The sequence below is a fragment of the Zosterops lateralis genome (genome assembly GCF_965231275.1).
Source record: "Zosterops lateralis genome assembly, chromosome: 21".
NCBI classification, from domain to species: Eukaryota; Metazoa; Chordata; class Aves; order Passeriformes; family Zosteropidae; genus Zosterops; species Zosterops lateralis.
This window is the reverse complement of record NC_139781.1, coordinates 2,784,648-2,796,483: the sequence shown is the minus strand read 5'-3', so window position 1 is coordinate 2,796,483 and position 11,836 is coordinate 2,784,648.

The following is an 11,836-nucleotide window of genomic DNA, read 5'->3' as shown; positions in this document are numbered from 1 at the left end:
GAAGAGGCTGGAGAGGCCCCCCTCACCCCCAGCAGGAGCTGGTTTGTCACTGGTGCTGGACAGGCTCTGATGCCTGTGGGTGTGCCTGGGAAAGGAGCAATGGGATGGGGTGGTTTAGGGAAAGCAGGAGTGACCCAAAGCTTTGCAGGCCTTCCTCAAAGCCCCACTTCAGCCAGGCAGGCAGTGTGAGTTCATACAGATGCATTGAACTAGAAACACCTGTGTGTCCCTGCATGGCACTATGGAATGGGGAAAGGATGAATTATTTCTTTGTGTCTGGATGGACTTGGATCATATTGAATTGTTTTAAGCAATAACCTTGCATGCATTATACACAGCCTGCTGTGAGCTGCAAGGTCTTGGAGGAGACAGTGGTTTATGGTACCCCAAATCACCCTCATCCTTTTGTTTTACCTATTGGTTAACTTGTCATAAGTGCTGAATTTGCCTTGTGACCTTTGGTATCTGCTGATTCTTTTACACCAAACACTTGGGGCACATGAAAAATGCTTTTGACTAATATTACAGCCTTGTTAATATATTGCAAACTATTTCTACAGGAACAGCATCAGTTTTATCTGCTAAATAAATATTGCCAGGTTAAGCTAATACACAGAGTAAGTCTGGAAAAATTACCACCATGAAGCAGGCACAGGGTCCAGCTGGAGAACTCTACTGTTCTACTGGGTGATGATCAACACTGGAGCTACAGCAAGTTTGTCTGAGGCAGAGAATCAGCCTCTGTCTCTCCTTGGAAAAGGCAGCTTTTAGCTAGGGCAGCTTTAAAGGCAATAACAGACAACTGAGCCAGCTGAACTGGTGACTGCAACCTGCATCAGTAAAGTCCAAAGGGACAGTGTGTGATTGCTAATCAGGGCAGAGGTTGGCCTGGGTTTCTGGAGACAATTGTCACACTATTTATAGTTTCTTTCATGCTAAACAGACAAGCAATAGGTTTGTGATTTCCCTGTACCTATAAATTCCCTCCTCACCTCTGAAAAATATGCCCACCTTGTCATCTGCCACATGGGTGGGAGCAGGGGTTTCGTCTGTGACACAGCTGCAGGGACTATCTCCACCTCTGCTTTCCTCTTGCTGAGTGCACAGTGTTGTTCACAATGCAGGACAAAGCCTCACCTCGACAGAAACTCCTCCTGGTTTGGGCTGGGTTGGTTCAGAATGTGATGGGCTATTTTATGTTAATATGACAGAGTACAATGATTATGAGAGGAAGGTCGGTCTGACATTTTGTGCATCAACTGACAGGGTTTTTGGTGAGGCTGTGTGCTCCAAATTTCCCTTTCAGCTCCCTTTATACCAGTGCTAGCTCCCTCATTCTGATCCAATGAACCACTGCTTTGTCTGTCATAAAAACCCTGAAGTCCTGTGAAAATGCTGGGCACAAAGCACCCACAGCTCCTCTTGGTCACCCAGACAGGAGGAGAATGTGGTACTGGGAGCCTGTCCCACCTCAGCCACAGAAAGGTGTTTTTGTAGAGATTTGTTATTCGCTGATGGAAGCACTGATGTGACAGTCACAGCCTCAGACATGCCAGTACTTTGAGTCCTCAGTTACTCAGTTCATGTAAGAAAAGAACTTGAGGAAGATTGCTCTGGTATGTGCTTACTTTAACTTTGGTTTTGTTTTATGACACGTATGGCTGCTGGATTTATAATCCACCAAGTGGAACTCATTAGACCTCACTTTCTAGGAACACTGCTTTTTATTATCTTACTATATCATTTATTTTTTCATCCTGTTCCTGAAAAACTTTTACATCTGTAGTGCTCTTGTTGCTTGTGTGGCAGCAGCTCAAGGGACCCTAGCCCTGCTGGAGCAGGACAGGACCCAGTGACAGCCTGACATTGTCCCAGAGGCTTCTTAACTCCTGAGTGACTTCATCCTCAGCTGCTGAAGGTTATGGGAGGTGGACCAGTCCTTCAAAGTAATTTCACCTGAATCATTCCTGAGTGGGCTTTAAGGTAATTGATTCTGTTTGCAAAGATAAAAAGGAGGAAAAGGTGTACTGTTGGTGAGCCTGTGCTGTGCCTGCAGAAGTAGGGTGGAGGCATTTTTTCCAACCTGTATTTAAACTATGCTGTGCCTGATGCTGAAGGTGTACATGCAGCTTGCTTTACAGGGTTTACTGAAGTCACTCCTGATCTGCTCTGGGCTGTGATTATGTGACAGGAAAATGAAGTTCATGGTTTGTCCTGAGAATCAAAATTGAAGCTAAAGGCAGGAAAGGTGCAGTGAGATTTTAGGACTGTGCAAGCCCCAGCTCTTTCCTGACCAAAGGCAGAGTCCATCTCCACCAAACACATCCCACTGGCTGTGCTGGCAGCCCTGGGCTTTCTCACAGCAGCGCCCTGGGCATGGATCTGCCATTTTTAAGGGATTCAGGATCAGGCTGGGGTTCCTGCACAGCTGCAGTGCCTTGCCCCTATTTTATGTTCACTGAAAGATTTTTGAATGGACTTCAGAAGCCATTAGGAACCCAAATGTCGACTTACACTTGCAAAATGTCTCTGGTTAATGTTTTCCTACTGACGCTCCGCTTTGCTCCCCGCCTGCCAGAGTTTCCTGTGACCTATTTGAAATATCACTCTCCTAAGTGAAAATGTGCCTCTCTTTTTCAAACTTGCAAAACTCACAAAAATAAATAGCCTAATTTGGCCAGTTAATAGCCCTCTCCTGGGGCTCCTCTCAGCAACTAAGAGGCCTTTTAAATACAACATTTGTGACTGCGTCATTAAAGCTCTGCATGATCCAAGCAGACTAAACCAAAAAGAAAGAAATGCCTTATTTGATCTAAGTTTTCTTTTCTTTTAAATAGTGACACTAGAGACCCATTTATTTTTAATTACACAATTGCTTTATTAAAAGCCTAAATCCTGCAGTCCCTAGTCATTGCTCAGGCAAAACTGTTATCATTGAAGGAAGGACCTGTAGGAGTCAATACTAAAAATAGGGCAGCTGACAAAGTGCCTTTCAAAATGAATTTGCTTTATTTTTGAAGGATTTCCCAAGTCAAAGAGAACTTGCTTTTGCTTTGCTTTTCAGCTCTGCAGCAATTTGAAAACTGAATTTTGGAAAACACTCCAGAAAGCAAAACCACCCCCAGTTTTCCTTTCAGCCTGGCTCTGCTGCCCTTTTTACCCTGAAACACCACCCTCTACAGAGCCACGGGAGTATTTACTGGCATGAGATATTCATGAGAGTTCACAGAATCATAGCATCTCCTGAGCTGGAAGGAACCCACAAGGATCATCAAGTCCAACCCCTGACCCTGCACAGGACAGCCCCAAAATCACACCGTGTTCCTGAGAACGTTATTCAAATGCTTCTTGAGCTCTGTCAGACTTGGTGCTGTGACCATTTGTGCTTGTTCCAGTGCCCAAGCCCCCTCTGGGTTTGGGAAGCTCACTTTGAGTCCTGCAGCACCTTTGCAGCCCTGCCTCACCTGTGGAGAATCAATCCAGCTGCCGGGAGGCTGGCAGAGGGCAGGATTGATCCTGTGCCACTGATCCTGTGCTACACAAACGCATTTCTGTGTTTGGACTCTGAAGGACAGGTCTCTTTGCTGGGTTAAGACAGTGCTGCCAGCAGTAGGAGAGTGAGCAGGCTAGCCAGCCACATATACTGGGTTATATTTCTGGGCTAAACTCCAAACCCTTCAATTTTATTATCTAATTACCCAACCAAACTCATTCATCTTTATTTTTCAGTCTTTCCCACAGATCCCAGTTAAAATGCAGCTTTGCTATCTGAAGTGCTGCCCAGGCACACTCTGCTTGGAAAAATTCATGGTTTCTCAGCTTTATTCACTCAAACTGTGTTTTCTTAGTGTAAAGGATGAATGGCAGAAATCCCAGCCCTGATCAGCAGCAGAGGTCTACATCAGGCTGTGCTGAGATGAAGGTGGCTGCATTATCATGGGCAGCTGTACCAGGGGAAGGAAGAGAAAGAAAATAAACCTCTATTTAAATGTAGGCTTCATCTCCAGTGTGAGGTGTCATTGGATTGCACTCAGGGCTTTGTGGCATGGCTCACTGCAATGTCTTTATTGCAAAGTATAAGCCCCAAGAGTTAGTAAATAAAAACAACAGGGGGAATGAACTGCCCCCCAGAAGTTAATGAGACATCAGGAATACAGCCTTGGACAATGGAGTCCGAAGGGAAAATAATACTGGTGTCCCATCCTTTTTCTCTGCAGGACATGAGCCCTCCTCACCATATGTTACTGTCGTGTAGATGTAATCCATGTCCCATGCTGGGGCAGAGGCTGCTGCTTAGCATAACCCTGCCCCTGGGAGGGGCTTGTCTGGCAAATACACTGTGTTTTCTGTGCTCCTTGCCTTTCTTTCCTTAGGGAATGCACATCCTGGCAGGTTCAGTGGGCATTCAGATATGGTAAATTGCTACAAAGCAAAGCAAAGCCCCAGACCTAACAGTGTTCCTGTTTGCTCTCCAGGTGGCAAGGACTGGGCAGGGGGAGAGAGGGGAGAGGTGGCAGATGCTGTGGAGCGTGAGGCTGCTGTCTTGCCAGCTTGCTTTCGTCTGAGGGAGGAGAGCTGGGAGAGGAGCCCTCACATGCAGCCTTTCTCCCTCTGAGGCCCCTTTCAGAGTCCTCCTGGTGCTGCCTCCCAGCCCCAGCACAAAACCCACCGGGTTTTGGGGGGCTGTGCCTCACAGAAGGCTGGGGCAGAGGCACAGATGCTCTGTGCTCAGTCTGCCCTCCCAGAGCCAGGAGGAGCACGGCAGGATCAGCCAGGAAGATGATGGTGCTGTGCTGAGCCAAGCTGTGCCATGCAAAGAGCCTGAGAGCAGGACCTGCTCAGCAGGGCAGTGAAGGTGTGGTGCAACCCAGGTAGGTGTGTGGTGGGAAGGACAAGCCTAAATTCATGCTGAAGGAAGGAACCTGCTGGAGCAGAGCTTGCCAAGACACCAGGACACAGAGCAGAAGGGTAAATGGAGCTGGGTTTGGTCAGGAGAAGGGAATGAGCCTTGTCAGGAAAAGCTGCTGCCCGTGGTGATGGAGTGCTGAGCCCTCAGTGTGCCTGGTAAAAACACATCAAGCTCCCAGGGTGTGCTGTGCTCTTGCAGCCTTCACTCAGGGACTCTCACATGTGGCCACAATTCCACTCATGCTGCACCTCTGGTGGCAGTGGTACTTCTCACTTTAGCTCTCCCTGCTAGGCTTTCTCCAACCAGCCACCAGCTGACTTTATCTTCCCAGATGTTTCTTATCATCTCTCCCGTTCTAGCTTTTACCCCTGACCACAAGCAGCACTTGGAACAATTAACACCTTCTTATGGTTTACAAGGCAGCTGGTTACTAGGGTAAAAACGGTACCCTTTTCTTTCAGTGTATTGACTGGAAATCAACATTTTATATTAAAGGAAAAGAAAAATAATATTCTCTGGAGCCACAGTGAGTTACAACACCATCTCTCCTGTAATCAAGATATTGCTGAATTATGGGGCTATAAACAAACACTTCTGATATAACCACAAACACTGTGGGACATGTAACACATTGGCAGTATATCTCAAGTGACAAACTCATTTATTGTGGGGAGTGGAGGGAGAAAAACACCTTTCCAGAAGCCACAGCAAGGAATTACAGCAAAGAATGACCAGAGCTTAAGGGTACAGGCTCAAAGTAATTCTAACAACCTGGCTGGAATAAAGCACTTTGAAGTATGAACAAGATTAGAGCAGTACCAGTAGTTCAGGAGGTGAGGATACAGGACTTGGCTATTCTCTCCTTTCAACTGGCATAAATCATGATTAATTCTACAGCACTTAATAGAACTGCCTTGCTGTGAGACTGGTGATAGGCAGTAGCTCCCAGGAGGGGCTGGGGAAGGGAGCCCACAGCTATCCCATAACCTTTGTAGGCCAGTGTGGAGGCTTCCCTGCTTGCAGGTGGGACTCAGGTAACAATCATGAATCATTAAGGTACATAACTATCTGGGAGATCAAAGAGATCAGGAGCTGGAGGTGAAGGTTAGCTCGTGCCAGATGCTCTGGAGGCAGAGAACAGGCTGGGAGCTGCTTGCCAGAGATTTCATCTCTTGCTGTGTTCCAGGTGGCTGCTGGGTCACTTTGGTCAGTGGGATTGGAAGAGAGCCATCATCTGCCTCCTGGATGGTCTGCCAGCCCTGGTGTGTGGTGAGTTCCGGGTTAGGAGACTTCTTTGCCCAAGCAGGGTGATTTTTGTGTGCTGTTTTACTGTGCCACAATGTGCTGGGCTGTGTTGGTAGTCACCTGCTGCCCGAGTTGTTAAATACGTGTGAGCTGACAGCAGTGCCCCTCTCGGCTGTGAATGGGAGCAGGTTTGGAGTAGGGGCAGCAGGGTGGGCTGGGCAGCTGTTCAGTGTCTCCCCAGCCAGTACAAAAGGACATCTGTGCTGTGCAGTGGGAAGGGGAGAAGGAAATAGGGATATTGCCTCCCTTAGGAAACCTGGCCCCTGGAAAAAATAATGTACAGAACCATCTATGGTTATGGTGAATACATGAAACTGCTCATGATGGAGCACTTGTGGTCAGGAACTATCAGTGCTTAAAGCTCCTTGTCTGTGTCTCACAACTTCTGTATTTATACCAGCATGCAGGGTGTTAACAGGTCACCAAAGTTTGCCTGGGGTTTGCAGGACTGACTTTGAAGTTAAAAAATCAGATAGACTGTGATGTTTTAAGTGACCTTGCTGACACTACATATGAGGATGATCAGGCTGCCATTGCTTCTGTAAGACTGGGTTTCCAAACGTGCCTTTATAAGAATGCTGGGGTTCTCTGGCTTTAGTTTTAAGTGAGTTTCAAGTTGAGGGGAATAAAGAGTCGAGCAATTCCACTGTAGAGTTTGTAAATGACCACAAAGATGCATTGAACGGGAGCTGTTCAGTGTACAGGCTTCTGATGGCTTTGACAGCACAGCTCAAAAGTTCCTTGAATAATAAGTCTGTGATTTCTGGCAGCCTGCAAGTGCTGAACTTCTTTAGATTTCAAAGCAAATAGATACATCTTAACAAAGACCACCTCATGTCAATTATCCTTAAAATTATAGCACAGAGATTGAAATAAAATGTGTACTTGGCTCTCCTGGGACACGATGGAAGAGGAAAGCATTATCAGAATTCTTTAAACTCATCTTAACAGTATTGAACCAATTATTTTGTTAAATCTGGGTTTGTTTTCTGCCTCTCAATGAGAACATTTGAAGTCTATCATCTCCACCATTTACGAGTTACCAGTCTGCAAGTGTAAAATTTCCAACTGGAACATATGGTATCAGAGGGAACAAGGGGGAAATATCTGATTGCTCATGCTCCCCAAACTCCAGATCTACTCCATTTAGTATTTTGCTCACAGTTCCTGTAGGGGAAAATAAAAGAAATCATCTCTGATCTGAGACCAAGCACTGAACATTTCACCCTGAATAGGCTGTTTGAAAAACTTACAAGCAGCTGAAAAGGGAATAGAATAGAAACTATATTTCTGTTTTTTCACAGTGGGCAGAACCTAGCAATGCTGATAAAACCTCTCTGAACCTTCTTCTCTAAGTTTCTGACACCTGTTTTGGGGCCTTGCCTCCAGCCAGCACATGGTGACAGAGCAAGCAGCAGGCCAGAGACCACTTGTTCTCTTTCCTGATGGTGTCAGTGAGGCTGGGCAGTCCAAGGCTGCAGGCAGAGCTGGGTGTGCAGGCAATGGGGCTGCTGTGGCCTCTGCACAGAGCTGGAGATGTGCTCTGCCTCTGAGCCCATGGGAGGCTGTGGAGGACACCTTGCTGCCCATGCTGCCTGGCTTAACCCCACTTGGAGTTTGGAGTTGGCCTGAGACTCCCCTGCAATGGCACAAGACCTTTGAGATCACCAGGGAACACCAGATTTACATCAGCATCATTCTGAAAGTCAGTTTATACTGAATCCATGTGAGCTGCATAACTTGGTTTATATTTATGCTGCTGTTTCCACTTACTGGGTGAAAACTTGTAACAGTTGTCCTTGGTGTCCAGCAGGAAAAGGATCCATTTTGTGTTCCTGGGTGGCCACAATGATCTTGTAATTTATCAGTTCCTTTCTGGCCTCTTGGTTCTCCACTGGGCTGAGCCATTCCTGGGTGGGCACCCCTTTACCTGTGACAGAGAATGATCATGCAGACCTTCCCTCTGTGCAGGGCAGCAAATATCCCCTTCTTTTGCTTTCTTGCAGAGCAGAGGCTTAGCCCTGAGTAACCAGGCTGTAAGGTGCAAGAAAAAGGCTTCTCACTCTTCTTCCTGGCAGAATAAGGAGGTCCTAAGCCTGCAGCCCTGGGAATTGATGTGACCAAACCACAGAAGAGGAGCTTTTCACTTGGCAACATGATGGTTGTGTAGTGCCACATGTACAACCAAATCTATCCTCCCTGCCATTCAGACAGAAAGCAGCTTGTTTTGGAGCAACTTCCCTGGGAGGGGGAGGAACAGATGTTTGAACCAGAAGCATATGTGACAGTTGGGAGAGACAGCGTGGAAACGCACAGTTGAAAGGAGAAGTCTGATGGGAGTGTGATGACAGCAGCAGGACTTCAGTGACAAGGAGTGGGAAGGAGAACAAGCAGGGAGGAGTGTTACTTCAAAAGCTGAGCAAAGTGCACAAGAAGATATGTCAGGAAAGCGTCAGAGAAAGGAAGAGAGGAAATGTGAGAGTAGAGACAGGCTTTGGGATCTGTCTGCAAGCGTGTGTGACCTGTTGCCTGACAAACAGAGAAAGGAAGGCCTTTTATTCCTCTGCCTCCTTCCACTGAGTTAACTCTTCTTGCAGCCAAGCTGGCTGCCAGCTCTGCTGGAGCTCTTCAGTCAGTGCCTGTGAAAGGTAAAGCTGCCTGTGCCGCTCCAAAGCACAGTGATTGGGGGTACAGTGTGGAGGTACTCTGTCAGGGGTGCCCAAGCCCTTCCTCTGCCTTTATAGGGTGGCCACAAGCCTTGGGAGTTCTGGACACTGCCAGAGGAGGAGGAGGAGAGGTGACAATCTCTTAACAGGCCTCTAACTGTGCCGTGATCAGAGGGGCAGGATGTGTGAGCAGAGAGATAAGTGCATTTCTCCTGCTGCAGGGAGGGACCTCTCCAGCAGTGCCTTACCCTGGTGACATCAATCACAGCTCTGCAGTGTCCAGTTTTACCCTAGTTCAGCAGATGTGCAAGGGAACGTGCTGCTGGAGTGTGAAGCCTCAGAGCAGGGGGAGGGGGGAACCATAACTTCTCCTCCTGAGGGATTTACAAAGGCAGTTTTGCACAACCCTTCATGGGCTCAGTGCTGCCTTCCCCGTGTGCCTTGAGAAACACAAACTGGTCTGTTCTGCTTTGTGTCCTCTTGTAGGGAGGGAAGGGTTTCCCTAAGTACGGGGCGAGCCTTGAGATGTACTAATGAAGGGATTGCAAGGCAGGTGCCAGTCACAACCAGCCAGGCCAGGAGCTGCAATCTGACAAGGGATGTTGCACGATTGGTGACTGTCCCCCTTCACAGCAACACTGGCATTCATTTCTTGGTGTGTAATCCCAGAAAATTAGAGGCAGACAATATCCCTTATGTCAGTGTGCAATGGGGAAGGCTGAAGCAGGGTGATGGAGACAGGTCAGGATGTGCTGTGTCCAGCAGCCCTGGGGGAAAGGAGTCTCGCAGCAGGGACCTGTCAGCAGGATGGGCTGTGTAGGGTTGAGGCTCAGCCAGCAATGCTGCCTTTCATTTCTTTATTTTAAGAAAGGAGAGGAACAGGATGGAAAACCAGTGTCAGGACACTGCAGCAGTGCAAGGGTGTTGAGTGCTGTTGGAGAAACGGCTTGATGAAGGTGTGAAATCCTGAAGGATCTGCCCTTCCTCAGCAGGGGAAGCATTGCAGGCTCATGGTAAAGAAGGAAGTTTTGGACACCACAGAATCAATGTACAGGTGATGTTGGGAGTGTAAAGATGATGAAAGCCTCTCTGGTGCCTGCTGTACTGGTTGACTGGGCTGCAGGACCCTTCTTGGAGCTGATCTGAGGAGAGCAGCCATGGGAAATTCTCACTGTGTGGCTTGTGCTGGCTGTTCTTACTCCAAAGCTGTAGTGAGGGGTCTGGTGGTGAGGGCAGAGGGGGACCTGCAGGCTACCAGGGTGGCCTCAGACAGAAGGAGCACAGAGGAGCAGGTACCTTGGTGTTTTTCACCCAGGAGTGATGTACTTTGCAGCAGGATAGGGTTGAGTATCCCTCAGATGCTTGGCTTTGTGTAGCAGAATCACACCTTTCTTCTAACTAACTTCTACAGGATCTTGTGCAAGTTAATTGTAAGAGTCAGGGTCAGACCCAAGTTACATTTTCTAAAGGTGCTAGTGCAGGTACTGAAATTAAATTCTCATGAGTGAAGACCTGTTTTCCCTGCAGTCTAAACTCAGGACAACAGAGCAGCCTTTAGTCTCTGGAGAAGGTTTAAAAATCAGGTCTGTGTTCCTTATAAAAAAATTAGTCAGCACTTGACACATCTGACAGTTGCCAGCCCTTGTTCAATGTGATCAGGGCACTGAATTAATCAGGGAACTGCATTCTGCCCCATAGCTGGGAAAGGACACACCACCAAACCCTGGAAAGATGCTGGAGTGTCTCTGGAAAGCAGGTACAGGACAACACAGGGGACTCCTGCCTCAGTCCCCCCAGCCTAGACCGGCAGAGGAGGTTTCCTTAGGACCAGCAGCCTGACTTCCTGAGGCTTTTGCTGCAGCCACACTCCTGGCAGAGCAGGGCCATATTTCACCCGGCATTTTATGTGTGTGCCTGGGAAAAGGAGCCTGAATCCCCTTCCTGCATGGAGAGCTGCCAGGCTGGATGCCAACACACAACCCTCAGCATCTTTTTTATTTACTATAAACCTCTTAAACGAAGGCTGGGGGATGTTTTTCATTTGCCATGTTACTGTATGGAACCAATCACTATAAATTTAAATGGAGAGCTGGTGGGAGCACACTTACCTTTTATATCATAATTGTGCGAGTGTCGCTGCCTAACTGCTATTAGGATTATTCAGAGCTTCTCAGATTTCATTGTAAAACATTAGGCTGTGTGAGAGGTACTGTAAGGGTGTGATTATCCAGAGAGGGTGAGTAGTAGTGGGGGTTGCTGGCCAGAATTGCTACAAGAGGGAAGAAATGCTTATTTGCTGGAAGTAGAGGAACTCGAGGAGCGTAATTCAGAAATGCAGTGCTCTGTGCCTGGAGAAATCCCACCTGAATCCTATCTGGATCTTGACAAGTTCGACTTAAATTGTCACCAGGCATGGTTCAAAGCCTTGGCTGAGTGCAGGTGCCAGGCTTGTGCTCCCCTGAAGAAACCCTGACACAGCTACGAGTCCTGCTGACACCCTCCCCTGCTGCAGAACCCCACACTGCCTTGGGGCATCACAAAAACCCCCCAAATCTTCCCTTGGTGGGGTCAGCAGGTGCTGGCAGAACTGTGCTTTGAGTTGGGGCTGGAAGGAGCTGTGGGCTTGGTGGAAGGGTTGACCTGTCCTGCCTTCTGCCCCTGCTGTGGGTGCAGCCTCCCCTCCTGAGCAATTCCAGAGCAGAGGGTCAGATGGGAGATGGTTTGGCTGGAGGGGAGCAGGAGCCAGGCTGGGGGAATTTGGGGCACTGAAGCTGAGTGGTGACTGGGGAGTCACTGCTCTGAGCAGAGCCAAGGAAGGACACGGTGCTGGGAGGGTGCTCCACTACCCTGCCACAGGCACTGGACACCTCACAGCATCACCTCTGCAGGGACAAGGCACTGCCAACTTCTTCTAGGAAAGAAAAGAGCATTCTGTGTATGTGCACTCCTCTGCTGC